This window comes from Pelodiscus sinensis, chromosome 4 (genome assembly GCF_049634645.1).
Source record: "Pelodiscus sinensis isolate JC-2024 chromosome 4, ASM4963464v1, whole genome shotgun sequence".
In the NCBI taxonomy this organism is placed as follows: domain Eukaryota; kingdom Metazoa; phylum Chordata; order Testudines; family Trionychidae; genus Pelodiscus; species Pelodiscus sinensis.
The window spans coordinates 71,001,764-71,019,842 of record NC_134714.1 but is presented as its reverse complement, the minus strand read 5'-3'; the positions used below and the strand labels follow the sequence as shown (position 1 = coordinate 71,019,842).

Here is an 18,079-nt window from a genome sequence, read left to right as displayed (position 1 = left end):
GGAGCATTCATCCCGTTTGTCGGAGATCGGTGGGGTTGGTGAATGAATGGGGGGCGGTGGGTCCGTTAGAGGGAGGTGTGCCATTTGCATGGGTGTCTTTATGTTTGTTTTAGCCCTCAGGCGTGTCACCATGGCAGCGTTTCCAATTGGGGAGCACCATCCAAAGGCTTGGAGAAACAGACTCCTGCTGAACGTGAAGTGTTTGCAGTCCCGTCCACTGGATGGCCAGGGTCTGTTCCTCTTTGGATGGGAGCTGCATTTCCTTTCTGGATGGACGAAAGGGGTGGCTGAAACAGCCGGGAAGGCATGTTGGTTTGTCTCAGAGGGGTAGCCCCTGTAAAAACAACAAGGAGTCCAGTGGTACCTTAGAGACTAACAGATTTACTTGGGCATCGGCTTCTGTGGGTAAAGCCCACTTCATCAGATTGTCCATTGCATCTGACAAAGTGGGTTTTACTCACAAAAGCTTATGCCCAATTACATCTGTTGGTTTGTGTTCAAGCTGCATGTTTTAAGTAAGGCCAGAAGGGTCTGCATTTGCAGAAAACAGTTTCTTGGGTCCTGGGCTACATGATCGTGCTGGGGAAGGATTGTGGGAGTTGGGAGAATAATGTTGCAACACCCACACTGCCATGTGGCGGGTTTGGTGGTCTCAGCTGCATCATCCCTTAGTTGTTGTACATCCTAACAGAAGACCAGAGCGCAGGATGTGAGCTTGGAAGTTAAAACTGAATTAAGCCAGAGGAAGCTCTCTGCTGGTAGATTTCAGTTGATCTCAGAGGAAGACAGGAGGAGTAGGGAGCCTTTGTTTATCCCTGCTTGTATCCAGACTGGCTCCCTGCTTCCCACCTATTTGATTTCTGACTCTCATTTGAAAGGCACTGTGACAAAAAGACCTGCCCTCCACTTTTCCTGGGGATGTGCAGGGGTTTGGCAGTGGGGTCAAATAGAGTTTCTGCTCTCCCTGTATTAGGGGAGAGAACAACTATTCAGCTCTATCAATTGGAGAAGGTTTTTTCCTCTTTCAGGCTGCAAGGTAATAATAAAAAAGCCCACTATTTATTGTAAGAAATAATGCAAGTAACCAAATAAAAAACTCTTTGAGCCCATTCTCAGTGGTAACCTGGGCAAGACCACTTCAAAATTGGAAGATGCGTTATTGTTTGCATTTGTCTATGAATGATCTGATTACACAGACATTGGAAGGAACAGAAGCACCATGGTCTAATAGAGCAGGAATCTAGGCACCAGGATTCTTGGCTTTTCTTAATGGCTTGCTTTGTAACTTTGGACAATATCTCAGTTACTCCCATATGAGAAAAATCATATGTACTTAGCTGCCTCATGGAGGGGTTGTGTAGCTTCATGACTTCAGGTTTGCAGAGCCTCTTGAAATCCTCGGCAGGAAGATTCTGTAGAAGTGCCAAGTATTATTATATTACTAGTGTGTGTATGAGTTCATGCTGATAGACATACACAAATTGTGTGATGATAAGCTGTAGTAGTTTGAGTCATTATTGTTAAACTAAGGCATTATTAGTGGAGTACCATAGAATATTTTTGTCGTTAAAAATAGGAATGGATCAGTCTAACTGGGACTTCCATCCCAATCCCATTAATACAGAGGGGTAATACAGACTCTGCCTCCACTTTCCCCTCTGTAATTGAGATGATAGGATTTGCTGTTATACTGGTCTATCCCATATTCTTGTCTGCAATAGTGGCCAATAGGTAATGGGAGAGAGGAAGGTGAAACCCCCCTGTAATGCAACTGATTGGCAGTACAGTGCTGTACATGCAATACTCCTTCCTGAACCTGGCAACAATCCATTTCTACAAGGAAGCAGGAGAATGGAAGCAGTTGGATCTTCTAAGTGACCACATGTCTCAAATATTTACCAGTGTTGTTTGGGTCCTTAAGGAGAGGTCAGGGCTGGGAGCTGTGGGTTTGAGTGCAGGAGTTAGGGTTGGAGGTGAGGAGGGGCTCAAGGGCAGGGATTGGGATTGTGATTGTGTGTGTGTGTGTGTGTGTGTGTGTGTGTGTGAGGCTGAAGCCCCACCTAAGATTAGTATAAGGGCTCCTTGCTCTTCCCCTTCCAGAGCAAAGTGCACATCTCATCTGCCCCCTGTGTTCCCCAGCCAGTGTGAGGAATGCAACAAACTGCACTTTCTCCTCACTCCCTGACAAAGGGGAACAGCCACCAATGTCCTTGTAAGAATCTGGTGTGGAGGAGAGCGTTAGCCTCCCCACCCTCCCTATGGGGCTCCTGGAGGTTGGGAAGCTTAGGGCTATAGTAGTCCCGAGGGGGGGACAGTCGGATCCTTTCACCTGCCTGGTGATTCCGTCTCTTTTCTGTATGGTTTTATGAGAAGCAATCCCATTCCAGGCACATCCTGTTTTCCTGGAACAACCAACCCCTTACCTGCCTTTAAGTTATGATGAAAGGAAGCTGCATAATGAATTTGGTGGTCCTTGATTTTACCATTTAGGAGGACTTCTAGAACAAACAGACAGAAAAGCTCTCTCAAATATATAATAGATATACAGTGTACTTTCCAAAATACTCTGCTTCTGTGAGTCCAGCCAATCAAATGCTGTATTCTTGCTGATGTGAGCTCCTGCAGTGGCATTACTCTTGATTTGGCACCACAGTGAGAGAGTAACAGGACTTTACTGTGATGGAATGTGAACTAGCAGTCAGTCCCATTTGTAGCAGTCTCATTGGATTGCTAGAGACAGCTCTGGGAGGAGGTTAGGCAGAGAAGGAACCAGTCTGGGGTGGGAGGGGGAAGATCTGTGGGCAGACAAGCGGGAGAGCACATTTGCCATAGATTGTGATTTTTTCAAGGCATATAAAATGTGCCATTTTAGTTGCTTTTATTGAAGAATAGAAGCTATTAATATGGATAAACAGGGGCTTCTGGGTCTGTTGTGCCTTCAGCTTTGGTAAGAGTTATTTACTTTGCATTATAAACAATGTCAACACTATTTGTTTGCTAGGTGTGGCTATTGGCTGGTAATGTTTCCAGAGTTCAAGGGTTTTGGTTCTGTAGTTTTGGTTTGGCCCTCTGTAGAATTGTTAAGGTGAGCCATGCAGTTTGGCTCCAGATCCATCTGTATCTCTGTTTTTTTTTTTTTTTTTTGGTTGGCATCCAGGGTTTGTTTTGGGCTCATCATAATGTGGTTAAGATACCCATGAGAATACATTGGTTTTTCTAGTTTTTAAACCCTTTTTTACTGCTTTTGCCTGCAAATCTCTTCTTCGGCCACATGAGTCCAGGAGTTCTGTTCTTGCCTCCACATTGTGCCATTGCAAATCCTAGGTGAATTACATATTTAAAATATGGAAATGACTTTGGTGATTTTACAGGACTGTTTTTATGCCCTCTTGAGTTGGAGAATAGAAATATCTCCATATAAAACTTACAGCTGACTAAATGGAAAATGAGTATGTACTCAGGCCTAGGGTTGCCAGATGATTTAACCAAAAATACTGAACCCCCGCACCCCCCCCAAAAAGGGGAAATTTTTTTATTGAAAAAAGGGGGGAGGACCAAAGTTGTTGCGCAAAAAAAAAAAAAAAAAAAGGACCCGGAGAGTTATTAAGCAAAAAAATTTTAAAAACCGCATGGCTCCTTTAAGAACAGGAGGGGCAGCTGGTAGCCATCTTGCCTCCCTCCCTGCTCCAGGCCAGACAGCTCCCCTGCAGAACCAGATAAGCAGCGGGGAGCAGGTTGCTGACTGTGTTGTAGGGTTGCCAGATGTCCGGTATTGACCTGGACAGTCTGGTATTTTTGCCCCCTGGCTGGGAAAAAATCAGAAAATACCAGACATTTTGAGTGTCTGGTATTTTCTGAATTTTTTTTTTTTACCGGACAGGAACCAAAAATACCAGACTATCCGGGTCAATACCGGACACCTGGCAACCCTAGGCCACTACAATTGCCTGATTTTCTTATGACCAGTGTGGGTCTGAATTTCAAACTTGGATGTCTACAATTTTGAATCTGCTATGGAAATGTCTGTCAGCCCTAATCAATAGTGGGAGATCAGATCTCCAAAAAATACCTTATAGTAGATAATGTTGGATACTCAAATCCTTGTTCCAGGACGCAGAAGTTTTAAAATTTGGCCTTTCTGGGACAAAAGTCATCCTTGGTTTCATCTCACTGAAATCAACAGATTGAGCACCTCAGGTTTAAAAAAATAAATGAGCATACTGACTAGGTCAGCTTTGAAAATCATCTGCAAAGCTTTTGTCCCTTTCAAATAAGCATGTGGATGAACTAGGAAATATCTGCTATAGTTCTAGGCAAAACTCAACTGCTGTGTATCTGACTCTCCACATTTCCTCTCCACAGACCACAAATGATCTGCAAATAGCTGGTGGTTTTTCTTCTAAGGTGTAGGAACCAAAATACAGCCTCAGGCCAAAGGCAAGAACTCAGTGTTGAGTTGGTGTTATTTAATATTAAATACAGCCCACAAAATCCAAAGGGGAAAGCTTACTCATATGCAGAGAGTCCTTACAAAGTTATGCATCACTGTGTAGTGATGAAGTGTGTGTAACTGAGCAGCTGCTTGAAGAGGAACTGGCAGCCCTGGAGATGCTGTAGAAGGGGCCCTGCACCAATCCCCAACAGGCTAGCACAGAGCAGTGTATTGAGGTGGCCATGGGAAACCATCATTACCTGGCTCTAGTCCTCCGGAAGGGCAGTGGTTGTTGTTCTCTCATAGGCTGAGGGAGTGAGGTGCAGCGCTGCTGTTTGGGTACGTACAACTTGGGGGTGAATTCCAACCCTCCTTGGAGTAACTCCCACACAGCTTGATTAATCCAGACTAGTATGGGGAGGACAAAATGTTCACCCAAAATACATTGTCTCTGGCCACTTTTTTTTAATAAACTGCAGGCTGAGAATGAAAGAATCAGAATCTCATCAGCTGAGCTGCAGGGCTTGGTTGTAGGTGACCTGAGCCAATAAGCACTCCGAGAAAGAGGCAAATAGCATAGTTCTGGGCCTTTATTTTTAATGCTTACCAATGGGGTAGATTTATTCAGAGCAGCCCTGGGCTGCTCCCTTGGCTCTCTCTGTTGCAGTGTTTGGGCTTTGCTGAAAATTGGCATTCCAATGAATGTGCCCTGCTGTCTTTTCCTCCCCAGTGGGATGTTGCTTTCTGCTCCCCCTTTGGTTTCCTTGATACAGAAGCTTTAAAACGAGCGATCAATGGGTTCTTGGCAATACTTGCACACTGAATTTAAATGGTTTAATCATTCACCTTTGAGCTCTTCCATCTCCAATGGACGCTGCCCAAGCATCTTGCATCCTTTCCCAAAAGACTGAGAAAGCTGCCCAGTACATTTATGCCATGTAAAATCCACACTCCCAAACGTGAGCCCATCAAGGAGAGTAAGGCCACTCTTGTCACACAGTGAATCATGTCGGGTACATTGCTAATGCACAGATTTGAAAATGGAGCCTGACTGCTGTCTTACCATGTGGTGGTGGTAACGGTGCAGGCACAGTAACAATTTTTGTCTCAATAATCAAAGGCTGGGCATATGGCCACTTTTAATTCTTCAGCGTGTGTGAAGTTTCTGGAGCATTACAAAAAGAACTCAGCTACAGCACTGATAAAGAATTACTGAAGCTTGAGAGAGAAAAGATGTGTTGGGTGATCTTGTCTGTCCTACAGGGCTGGCAGGGATTGTTCCCTATGGTTTATTCATCCATACTTATGTCCTGTCTAGTTTTATACAGGCAGTCCCCGGGTTACGTACAAGATAGGGACTGTAGGTTTGTTCTTAAGTTGAATCTGTATGTAAGTCGGAACTGGCATCAGCCGCTGCTGAAACTGATCAGTTTCAACCGCGGCTGAATCTGGACGCCAGTTCTGACTTACATACAGATTCAACTTAAGAAACCCAGGCGTCCCCCAAGTCAGCTGCTGCTGAAACTGATCAGCGGCTGATTCCAGGAAGCCTGGGGCAGAGCAACTCTGCCTCGGGCTTCCTGTAGTCAGCCGCTGGTCAGTTTCAGCAGCGGCTGACTTGGGGACGCCTGGGGCAGAGCAGCTGGGGTGCTGCTGGGTTGCTCCAGTAGCGCGGCTCCTCAGCGCTACTGGAGCAACCCAGCAGCACCCCAGCTGCTCTGCCCCAGGCGTCCTGATTCAGCCGCTGCTGAAACTGACCAGCAGCGGCTGAATCAGGACGCCTGGGGCAGAGCAGCTGGGGTGCTGCCGGGTTGGTCCGGAGCGGCGCTGCGGGACCAACCCGGCAGCCCCCAGCTGCTCTACCCCAGGGGTAGGCAAGAAGAGCCTGGTCTGCTGGGCAGGGGGCACTAGCTGCAACCCCCCCCAGCAAACCAGGGAGACGGGGGTGGCGGGACCGCCCAAGTCCTCCACGGCTTTGCTCCGTCTCCCTGGTCTGCTGACCTGGGAGACGCGGAGCAAAGCCGCAGAACACGCGGGCAGCGGGACAGCCCAGGCGCGCCGCGGCTGTCCCACTGCGGGCGTGCTCCGAGGCTTTGCTCCCCATCTCCCTGGTCTGCTGGTCAGTTTCCAGCTGATGAATTGTTTCCAGCTGACCTTTGCCAGTGCTGCTAAGCTCGTGTCTACACAGCACCCTTACCTTGAAACAAGCTATGTAATTTGCACCACGCAAATTGCGTAGCTTATTTTGAAGTAATTTCGAAATAAAGTGCTATTCTGACAAGTCCCTTAACCCAGGTGTAACGAGGGTTACAGAGATGCTGGAATAGTGTGCTTGTTATTTCGAAATATATTTCAAAATAACGAGAGTGTTTAAAGATGTGGAATTGCTATTTTGGGGTACTTCTGGTGTCCCAAAATAGCCCCGCTGTCTAGATGTAGCCTGACTGTCCTGTGGAATGGTTGTTCCCACCCCCAACTCCTGTTTGCTGCTATCAGAACCAGATATGATATTTCACTCAAAATTGAGATAAACTGCATCTTTCATGGATCAATGTGACATCTCTTTATTCTACAGAGGTTTCTATCTCACTGGACTACTTAGGCTTGGGTGTCTGCCTAGAAGCAGTTCTTGTCAGTTCCAGTGCAGTAGCTATGGGAATAATGGAGGCTCCCAAATCAATCAATCAATCAATACATAAAATAACTATGAGAGAAAGAGCTCTCGTAGCTGCACTTTGCAATGCTTGTGAAATATAGGTTTGATATCACAGCTCATAAGACTACTCATTGAATTTGCATTTTTGTACAGGTTAAACCTCTCTAATCCAGAACTCTCTCATCGAGAAACATCTGTCGTTCAGAATGATTTTAGTTAGCCAGATGTCCACTTTTCATGGGCATGCCCAAGTTTCCCGTGGTCCCATAAAGTTTGTTTACAACCACCAGTCCTAGCTCTCAGTGCTCTGTGCTGTTATCTAGCTCTAATTTACCTGTAAGGCTACGTCTACACTGCAGGCTTTTTGCACAAGAACTGTTTTGCACAATAATTCTTGCGCAAAAGGTCTTGCGCATGAGCGCATCCACACTGCCATGTGTTTTTGCGCAAGAGTGTCTATGGCAGTGTGGATGCTCTCTTGTGCAAGAAAGCTCTGATGACCATTTTAGCCATAGGGGTTTCTTGTGCAAGAAACCCCTGTTGCCCGTCCACACTGCCTTCTTGTGCAAGAGCTCTTATTCCTTGTGGAGAGAGAAGCCCTTTTTTCTGATGCTTTACTGTAAATTTATTTGCGCAAGAACATGCATGGAGTGTAGACACTCCACGAGTTTTTGTGCAAGAACATATGTTCTTGCACAAAAAGTCTGCAGTGTAAACGTAGCCTAAATGTTTTCTAACAGCCCAAGAAGCAATCGTAGAATCATAGAATACTAGGACTGGAAGGGACCTCGAGAAGTCATCAAGTTGACAGTTAGGAACTTTTTCCTAATGTCCAACCTAAACCTCCCTTGCTGCAGTTTAAGCTCATTGCTTCTTGTTCTATCCTCAGTGGCCAGGAAGGACAAGTTTTCTCCCTCTTCCTTGTGACACCCTTTTAGATACCTGAAAACCGCTATCATGGCCCCTCTCAATCTTCTCTTTTCCAAACTAAACAAGCCCAATTCTTTCAGTCTTCCTTCATATGTCATGTTCTCTAGACCTTTAATCATTCTTGTTGCTCTTCTCTGGACCTTCTGCAATTTCTCCACATCTTTCTTGAAATGTGGCGCCCAGAACTGGACACAATACTCCAACTAAGGCCTAATCAGCGCAGAGTAGAGCAGAAGAATGACTTCTCGTTTCTTGCTCAGAACACACCTGTTAATGCATCCTAGAATCATGCTGGCTTTTTTTGCAACAGCGTCACACTGTTGACTCATATTTAGCTTGTGGTCCACTATAACCCCTAGATCCCTTTCTACCATACTCCTTCCTAGGCAATCGCTTCCCATTCTGTATGTGTGAAACTGATTGTTCCTTCCTAAGTGGAGCACTTTGCATTTGTCCGTATTAAACTTCATCCTGTTTACCTCAGACCATTTCTCCAACTTGTCCAGATCATTTTGAATTATGATCCTATCCTCCAAAACAGTTGCAACCCCTCCAAGCTTGGTATCATCTGCAAACTTAATAAGCATACTCTCTATGCCAATATCTAAATCGTTGATGAAGGTATTGATCAGAGCCAGTCCCAAAACAGACCCCTACGGAACCCCATTTGTTACTCCTTTCTAGCAGGATTGTGAACCGTTAATAACTACTCTCTGGGAATGGTTATCCAGCCAGTTATGCACCCACCTTACAATAGCCCTATCTTAGTTCTATTTGCCTAATTTATTGATAACAATATCATGAGAGACCGTATCAAATGCCTTACTAAAGTATATGTATATCACGTCCACCACTTCTACCTTATCCACAAGACTCATTATCCTATCAAAGAAAGCTATCAGATTGGTTTGACATGATTTGTTCTTTACAGATCCATGCTGGCTGTTCCCTATCACCTTATTTTCTTCCAAGTGTTTGGAGATGATTTCCTGAATTACTTGCTCCATTACCTTTCCTGGCACAGAAGTTAAACTGACTGGACTGTAGTTTCCTGGGTAGTTTTTATTTCTCTTGCTATAGATGGGCACTATATTTCCCCTTTTCCAATCTTCTGGAATCTCTCCATGATTTTCCAAAGATGATAGCTAAAGGCTTAGATGCCTCCTCTAATGGAAGTGTTGGTAATGCTGCTAGACAATATTGACCTCCCGTGCTCCAGAAAATTCTCATTTGGAACTGGTCAGGTCCTGAGGGTTCCAGACTAGAGAGATTCAATCTGTACAAGATGTGCTCTAGGAAGTAAGTGATGTGAGACTGGATTGGGAGAGCATCCAAAGAGTTCAGGCTTTTGTGCAAGCCTTTGAATGTGTATTTTGGAATGCTGATGTTTTTCTTAGATTTTTGGGAGGTGGGGGTGTCATTTTATTTCTCCTCCTGCACTGCTAATGGAAAGAGAAGAATGTTGCAGAGTTCTTGGGCTCTTCTTTATGCTAGAATGCAGTACAGTCTTGATGGAAGGTCTTGCTAGAACCAGCCTCAGGAGGGATTGTCTAATACCTGATTCCACGTTCCAGAACATAGTTTGCGTTGATGGAGTCCTTTGGTTTGGGTCTCAAACTCTTCCTTTCTTACAGTGAATTCACCAGAAGTCATAAGACTCCATGAGAAGTTCTGGGTGAACATAGACTGATCTGTACATAGTATTGCTCACTCTGCTGCCCACAGTTCTGCTAGTGTCCTTCACAGGATGTATCATCTGGATATGAGGAAGGGGGTTCTTCCCTGGATATTGGTAGGATCACAAGAGCATTTTCCCCTTTTTTGGATTTACTCTAGTAGTGTAGTTGAGGATACACATGGGTAAATAGAGTTTACCGACTTCTCATTTGGGGAATATATTTACCACAGCCTAGTCTGGAGTGCCAAAACATTTAATTCACCTACGTATTTTTTTAACCAGTACAACACTGGTTTATCCTGTTTAGTACTTGGCTGGGAGACCCCTCCAGAAAAGCAAAATGCAGATGGGAAATCCTGATGGAACAGTTATGAACAGCTGACTTGCAGTGTTCCAGCTCTGGGAGGGAGAGGAGCGGGGTCGGAGTGCAAATCAGTGGATTCATGGCGCTCTGAAAGTGCTGGGAGGGAGAGGGAGGAGTAGGATGTGCGGGGCTCTGGTGCCTGAGTGCGCAAGAGGCATGTGAGGAAAGACAGAAGGACTGCAGGGTCACAGGTGGAGCCCCAGTGGGCTGCAGATTGCTTGCCACTGAGCTACCGTCTTTGTTTAAGGTAGTTTCCTTACCAGTCTTCCATTCCCAGAGACTTAGATTCCTTGTCTGAAGGACTATCTATCTAAACTTGCAAACCTCTGTCCAGTGACATTGGTGAGATGCAAAAATGAATCCCTGAACAGTGCTAGTCATTAATGTTTCTATGGCATCCGTTGCAAGAGTAGAGGTACTAGAAATTTCTTCAAAACACTCACTCTATCTGTGTAATTAAATTCTCCTTGTGGTTTCAATTGTCTAAAGTAGGGGTTCTCAAACTTTGTGATACCACGACCCCCTAAAATGCTAAATGAATTTGTGTGACCCCCCCACGCTCACTACTCTGGGTCGCTTCCTCCTCCCTTCTCACCAGATTCCTTGCCCTCCTGAGGTTTCTTCAAGGTGTTTGCGGTTCTCAACGCCCTTCCCCCCTGCAGGCTCCCTCCCCCCCATCTCTTTCTCCTCTGTGGCTCTTTTCTGCTCCGCGTCCCTTTGGTTCCTTCTCTCTCTCCTCTGCCTCCTCCTCTGGCCCCCATGTGCCCTTATTTACCTCCGGGTCCAGGGCTGGATGGAGGCATGGGCGAGCCGGGCAGCTGCCCAGGGCGCCAACTGCTGGGGGGCGCCTGATGGCAGTTGTAAGGGGCGCGCAGCGTCCCTTACAGCTGCCATCAGGCGCCACGCACCCGGCTCCCGCGGCATCGGCCCGCCCGCATCCCCGCGGCGCTGGCCAGCAGCACCCTTTCCCCCACAGCCGCGGGGCTCTACACGGCCCAGCGCGTGCGACGGCTGGGCCGGACTGGGCCGCACTTGTGCCATGAGCCCTAGGGGCGGGCGCTGGGCTGCGTGCCAGCAGCTGTAGCCGGGCCGTGCATGCGCCGTGCGCCCCGGGGGTGGACCTGCGCACCCTAAGGGGGCGGGCTCGCTCCTCACAGGCAGGCCTGCGCATGCACTGTGTGCTCGCAGGCGGTGCTGCGTGCCCGTGCCTAGGGTGCCAGAATACCTCGGGCTGGCCCTGTCTGGGTCCTCTGCCCTGACACAATCCCCGAGTCCGCTGCCTGAGGGACCCGCCCTCTCCCAGCTGGGGAAGCGTTCAGTCGCCCGGCAACCGTGCCCCGGCCGGCTCCTCACGTGTCCGCTCCTGCACCGGTGCCAGCCTCACATTCCCGCTGCCTTGCCTCCTACTGCAGCTGAGCCGCGCTCCTGGAGTCCCGTGGACCCGGCCATGCTGCATGGCTTGCTGGCAGCTGCCCTCCGCCGCCCTGCCACTCTTCGCGGCCTGGGGGAGAGGGGTTGCAAGTGGGGAAAAAAAAGAATCCAGCTGAAACCCCCCTCTAAGTTGCTCGCAACCCCCCTGTGGGTTGCGACCCACAGTTCGACAGACGCTGTCTAAAGTATATTACATTTTTTGTCCTGCTGATCTATGTGCTGTTGTGTTTCATTCCAAAGCCAGCTGCCTACTTTTCAGAGGTGGTTGAAATTCTCACCTCATGGGAAAGTGCATGAAGTCTGTGGTTTATTGTAGGTGGATATTCACTTCAGGGGATAAGGCTTCTAACATTTATGGTTTGTTGTGTATATATATTCCTATTGCGGCAAGGCCCATGATGCTTGTGGTTTCTGCTGTCCTTTGGATGTTTCTCACAAACCACAGATGATTGGGCTTTGCCAGCTCTGTAGAATAAGAATGGTTGATAAATTTGCCTCTGGGAGTGTTACTGCATGAGCAAGATTCTGTAAGAGTCTGACAGCTTTATATTTTATTTACAGTGTTTATATTTTGGAACTGTGGGAACGCTACTTGCCTAAATGGCAGAAAATGATTTAATATATCATTTGTTCTAGTAGTACACCTGGGGCTTAAAAAATTAAAATAAAATAAACAAAACAAACCTTTCACCATAATTAAAAAAACTGTCAGCTATGTCCAAGGGGTTCCCTCAGTATCTTAATTCTGAATTCAAATGGCTAAGTGGTATAAAAATGTTCTGTAGTTGGGGAATCTGGGGCATTTTTGTGTGAGGATTAAGGTGAGTTAACCCTGTATATTATTATTAGTAGTAGTAGTAATAGCAGTTTACTATTATTTGTATTGTGACTGCACCTAGGAATGCTAGTCATGAACCAGGGCCCCATAGTGCTAGGTGCTATACAAACACAGAAGAGAAAGATGAACCTTATTCTGATCCACTGAAGTGAATAGGGAAGAAACACATTCATTGCTTGTTCCAAGGTTTAGGCAGCTAGTGGTTCAATAATACTCAGCTACTTCCCAAGTGACACTCTCCTGATGATCTTTTCCTCAGTCTGCAAAATGGTCCCCATAAGAGATCAAAATACTAAAATCTAATAATACATCTGCATACACTGGAGTCAGGGAGTTTTCCAGCTTGCCCTACAATCCTGTTTGGATGGGGCATAAATAAAGGGGAGGATTCTCAAATCCTTGGCTCTTTTAAAAGGAAGCACCCTCCAGTAGCGTAGTCATTACATATAAAAACACAGGGGATGGATCACTTAATGATACCGGCAACGTTTGTTCCAGCTGAAGCACCTAAAACTGGCCACAATCATATCGGGGTGCCCATATATAGTATGATTGTGGTAAGCCTGGGCACTTATAATATTGGAAGCTGCTGCAAATCAGGATTGAGGTACCTTAGCAAAGCTGGGGGTGAGCTGTAGATGGTGTCTCAGCAGCAGAATAGCAGAGGTTGCTGCAGGTCAGGAATGAAGTGCTTTGACAGAGCTGTGTGGAAAGCAGAGACCTGCATTCAGAGGGCTGACAGCTGAGGATTGACTGGTAATGCTTATATGCTGCCTGCTTGTCAGTGCCATTCACTGCTATAGATCACACTTTCACTTTCATGTGCACGTTTTGTTTTGATTTGTTTTTTCAATTTTTATCCAAAAAAGGAAAAGTGGGACGAGAGTCTGGCCATTCCCACTGTTGCTCACGTGGCAAGGTTGTGCCTGTAGATGTATGCTGTTATTTAAATAGTGAGATCTATGTGTGGATATAAAAAAGAGTGAGTGAGAGAGAGAGGTCTGCAGAGTCCTATCTATGCAAGAAATTGCCTATGGTTTAAGAACATGGGCAGTTTTCCAGCGTTGATTGAACCGAGACATTTGATAGGCAGCTGTGTGTTGCCTTTGGAATTGTCTTCTCTTGACTGCTTAGTGAGAGATCCTTTCTGCTCTGACCTCTGCAGTGGTCTTTTGAATGGGGTAATACAGACCATTTGTTGTTTTTTTTCTGTTTGGGTATGTCTAAACTACATGGCTCCATCGATGGAGCCATGTAGATTAGGCTGATCGGAAAAGGGAAATGAAGCCACAATTTAATCACGGCTTCATTTAAATTTAAATGGCTGCCGTGCTTAGCCGACAAACAGCTGATCAGCTGTTTGTCGGTTCAGCGTGCTAGTCTGGACACTCCCGCGCCAACCTGAAAGCCCTTTATCGACCTCCCCATTATGCCTCGTAGGATGAGGTTTACCTGGGAGGTTGATAAAGGGCTTTCATGTCGACAGGGGAGCGTCCAGACTAGCGCGCTGAGCCGACAAACAGCTGATCAGCTGTTTGTCGGCTCAGCGTGGCAGCCATTTAAATTTAAATGAAGCCGCGATTATTTAAATCGCGGCTTCATTTCCCTTTGCTGAACAAACAAATCTACGTGGCTCCGTCGACAGAGCCATGTAGTTTAGACGTACCCTTATAGACTAACTTGGCTACCCCCTGAAACCTCCGGGAAGGTTATCTTGTTATCTGCTCAAGCTGGGACTAGGTGTCTAGGCCAATACACATGTGGGCGAGTCAGTGGGAATCACACATCAGAGCGCAGGGGAACCCTGGTTACAGAGCAGACAGCACCCCCACTACATCACAGGGCTGTCTTTCTGCAGGGAAATGGTTCTAGTTAGTCTGAAGAAGCAATGTTAGATTTTCCTTGTGTGTTGTGGCAGGACTGTTGGTTATAAGACTTGACTTTCTGGATACTGGCCTCCAAAAAATCCCTACATGGTTTGGGCTGAAGTCATACTTTTTCATTTAATTATATCAGGGCCAATAGACTCCATTCTGTTAAGGCTGCATGAAGTTTTCCATTACCAGCCCTTTGTTTATAATCTCTTTATAACTTTCCAAATTTGTCACCTTTTGAGCTGAATGCTTCCAATCTTGGTCTCTTTGTGCATTATTTAACTATTTATTTAAACTTTTAAAAAGTTTGAAACAGTTATTTTTGTGGACCGAGAATATGAGGGAAATATATTTTCCTCACTAATGATATAAAACAATACAAATTAAATTTTTTTTGAAGTGCATTATATTGAAATTGCTGGGGGTTGAAGCGTAGCCAGGAAATGAGTAGTATGGACAAGAGGTGCCTCTGGGTGTTCCCATAAAGATTCTTTTTGATTCAATTATGAACGTTTGAAAATTGTACTTTGTTCATGTGCAGAATGTTCTAAATGGAGTTTTCACTCACCTCAAAGCGCTTAGCTAACTTTAAGGGCATGGTGAAAAATCTAGTGGAAGGCACAGTGAATGTGGTAAGACTTGTGTGCATTTTGCAAAGAAACTAATGCATGGCTCGTAAGGGTTAGCTTATAGGAAGGGGGTTCTTGGGAGAGGGAATGGGATTTAACCAAATAATTCCATAATTCCAGCTTCTTTTTTACATCTATTTTTAAAGAAATTTAATTAGAGAATTATAAAGATGACAAAGCACTAAAATTAGGAAAGTTGAAGTTATGTGTGTAATCATAAATAACTCTCAACATACACACCCACCCACCATGATCGGTACTGTCTTAAAATGTACCTTGCTGCAGAGTTAATTCAAGTTATCTACATTTGAGATAGTTATCTCTTAAGTTAACCTAGCTTGCCTGAGAGTGGCCCCACAGTGAAATCACACTGGTGCACCCATTTGTGTGGCAGGCAGTAAAACGTCCTGGACCACATCCGATGGTTCTTTGCATTTGAATAAAATGATCTCTCTAGGAATTCTTTCCAAGTGCATTATGGGAGAAACTGTCTGTCTTTTCTGAGCACATGGGGGGAATTGTGGGGAGGCATTGAAGCACTAGTGACACTTCGGGGACTGTATCCGCTCTGCAGTGCAGTTGTTTTAACACAACTCAGCAGATGCTACCTCAGGCTTTAGTCTATACCCTGCTATACAAGCTGCCACCTCACTTGAGTACAAGGTTTTTGTATGAGGACAGGACTGAAGATAGGGGCAATAATCAAATTATAACTTCAGTAAACTTTGCAAAAAACAATCCCCTAGATGAACACATGTTGCATCTGACAATACTGTGTATGCTAGAGTCCAGTTAGAGTAATTGAAAATAACCAATAAGCCATTTTTGCACTACTCACTACAAATTAAACACAGCCACACAAAGCAGTGAAAACTTGCTGGTCTACTTAGGTGACTTAAGCTTGCAATTAGGCTGGTTTTGTAGCTAACTTCCATGAAATGCATCCTAGAATACTCAAGGAGCTGATAAAGGAGGTATCTTAGCCTTTAGCTATCATCTTTGAAAAGTCATCAAAGTCGGGAGAGATTCCAGAAGACTGGAAAAGGCAAATAAAGTGCCTATCTATAAAAAGGGAAATAAGGGCAATCCAGGAAACTACAGACCAGTCAGCTTAACTTCTGTGCCAGGAAAGATAATAGAGCATAGGGTTGCCAGGTGTCCAGTATTGTACTGGACAGTCCGGTATTTGCGCACTCTGTTCAGTAAAAAAAAATCAGAAAATACTAGACATATGCAATGTTCGGTATTTTCTGATTTTTTTCCGGCTGCGCACTGGACGGAAGCCTGGTGAGGGCGGGAGGAACGGCTGGAAGTCCCAGCTGGCAGGCGGGGCCGCGATTGCTTCCAGGAGCTCTCGGTTGAGTGTGAGGAGGAGAGGAAGGCTCCTCCTCGCTCGTGCATTGCCGGTAGCATGCGCAGGACAGGCAGCAAGTGCCCAGGTCACTCCCGCTCCCTGCCGGCCAATTTGCTCAACCCCCCCCTTCCTGGCCGGCTGGTTCTCCCCCACTTCCCCTCCTGATCTTCCCCGGCCAGGCCCTTGCACCCCCTCCCCCAGCTCTGCTTCCCACCAGTCCATTCCTCTTCCTGATCTCCCCCAGCCAGCGCCGTTGCACCCCCCCCCGCTCTGCTTCCCTTCCCTCCTTCCTCCTGGCCAGCCCCACGGCCCCTAACCACCCCCCCAGCTCTGCTTCCCGCTGGCCCGTTCCTCTTCCTGATTTCCCCTGGCCAGCACCGCTGCACCTCTCCCCGCCCCTGCCAGCTCTGCTTCCCACCCCCCCTCCTCCTGGCCACCCTCGTGGCCCCCGACCCCTCCAGCTGTGCTTCCCGCCCCCCTTACTCCCGGCCAGCCCCTCCCCTGATATCCAATTACTTGCTCCATTAGGGTTGCCAGATGGCTGAAACAAAAATACTGAACACCACCCCTCCCAAAAAAAATACCAGGAAAAAAAGCTAACCCCCTCCCGTTAGCTGTTCCCAGGCCCCTCCGCCTTACTGGCCAGCCCCGTTCCGCCTGACCTCCCCCCCCACGACCAGCCCTCCTTCCCATTGCCCCCCCCATGTCCCCTGGCCAGCCCCATTGCCCCCCTCTCCTCCTGTTAGCTGTTCCCAGGTCCCCCCCCTTCCCGGCCAGCACCGCTCCCTTCCTGGCCGGTCTCCCCCCCCCCCCCCTTTCTATGAAGCGTGTTGTTTATTTTTTTTAATGTCTACCTGATAACCCCTAGCAGTGATCCAGGTTCTTGGAGTTTTATTTTTTTCCGCTCAGCAACTTTGGTCCCCCCCCCCTTTTTTTCCAGTGTTTTTTTTTGGGGAGGGGGGTGTTCAGTATTTTTGTTTCAGCCATCTGGCAACCCTAATGGAGCAAGTCATTAAAGAATCCATCTGCAAATACAAGAGATCTGTACTGTTAACTGGAAAGCCAGATCGTAGGCTGGAATGAGTGGCTGTGTGTGGAGCATGCCTTTTGGGACACAGTTTTGCTGGGACGGCTTCCTGCTTGTCCCCACTGCTAAAATCATCAGGGCAATCAGTGTGGAGAGCTTTCCACCATGGAGCTTGCTGGGACACGGGACAATATGCTGAGTGGACATCTTCTGAGACACAGAATGCACATCGGCTCATTTAGATGAAACCTCTTGCCATGTTGAATCTTTGTGTCTTGGTTAATGGGGATTGAATCGTCTCAGTTTGTCCCCGCTCATCTCATTTCCTGTCCCCTCTCTTGTTAGATAAAGAATTATACGGTCACATTAAGCTTTGAAAGGGATTGAATTGTTGCATATCTTTCCTCTTCTCTTCTAAAAGTCTGCCAGGAGACCTTATCAGTTAGGGGTAGGAATGGATAACAAAATATTATCTGTTGAAGGAGAAGGGGACAATTAGATTCTCTAACCTTTTCTTCTCCTTCAAATTCTCCTTGCAGCTACTGCATTGGATGCTCCTTGAGCTGCTAACCAGTGACAAAAACATGTCAGCTTTCCTATACATCATCCTCCACAATTACATTGCACAGTGGGAGGGATTCCCTTCAGTCAGCTGTGGGAGAATTCTTCAACACAGGCAATTCAGGTGTGCTGCCTGCCAGGGGCCTGTATGTGAGACATTATGAGGGCACTGTCAGGTTTATCCAGCCCTCCGACTACTACCCCATGCTACTCGTCCCCGTGGGCACTAATGATACTGTCAGGTGTGACCCTGAGCAGATCAAGAGTGACTACAGGGCTCTAGGAGTACGGGTGAAAGAGTTTGG

The 18,079-nt window shown here is 46.6% G+C and overlaps 1 protein-coding gene across 1 annotated transcript in view; it reads left to right on the top strand.

Annotated features, from left to right (window-relative positions):
* The window catches only part of GALNT16 (polypeptide N-acetylgalactosaminyltransferase 16), a 125,831-nt gene that overhangs the window by 693 nt on the left and 107,059 nt on the right, over window positions 1-18,079 (top strand). The gene's annotated exons all lie outside the window — the stretch shown is intronic.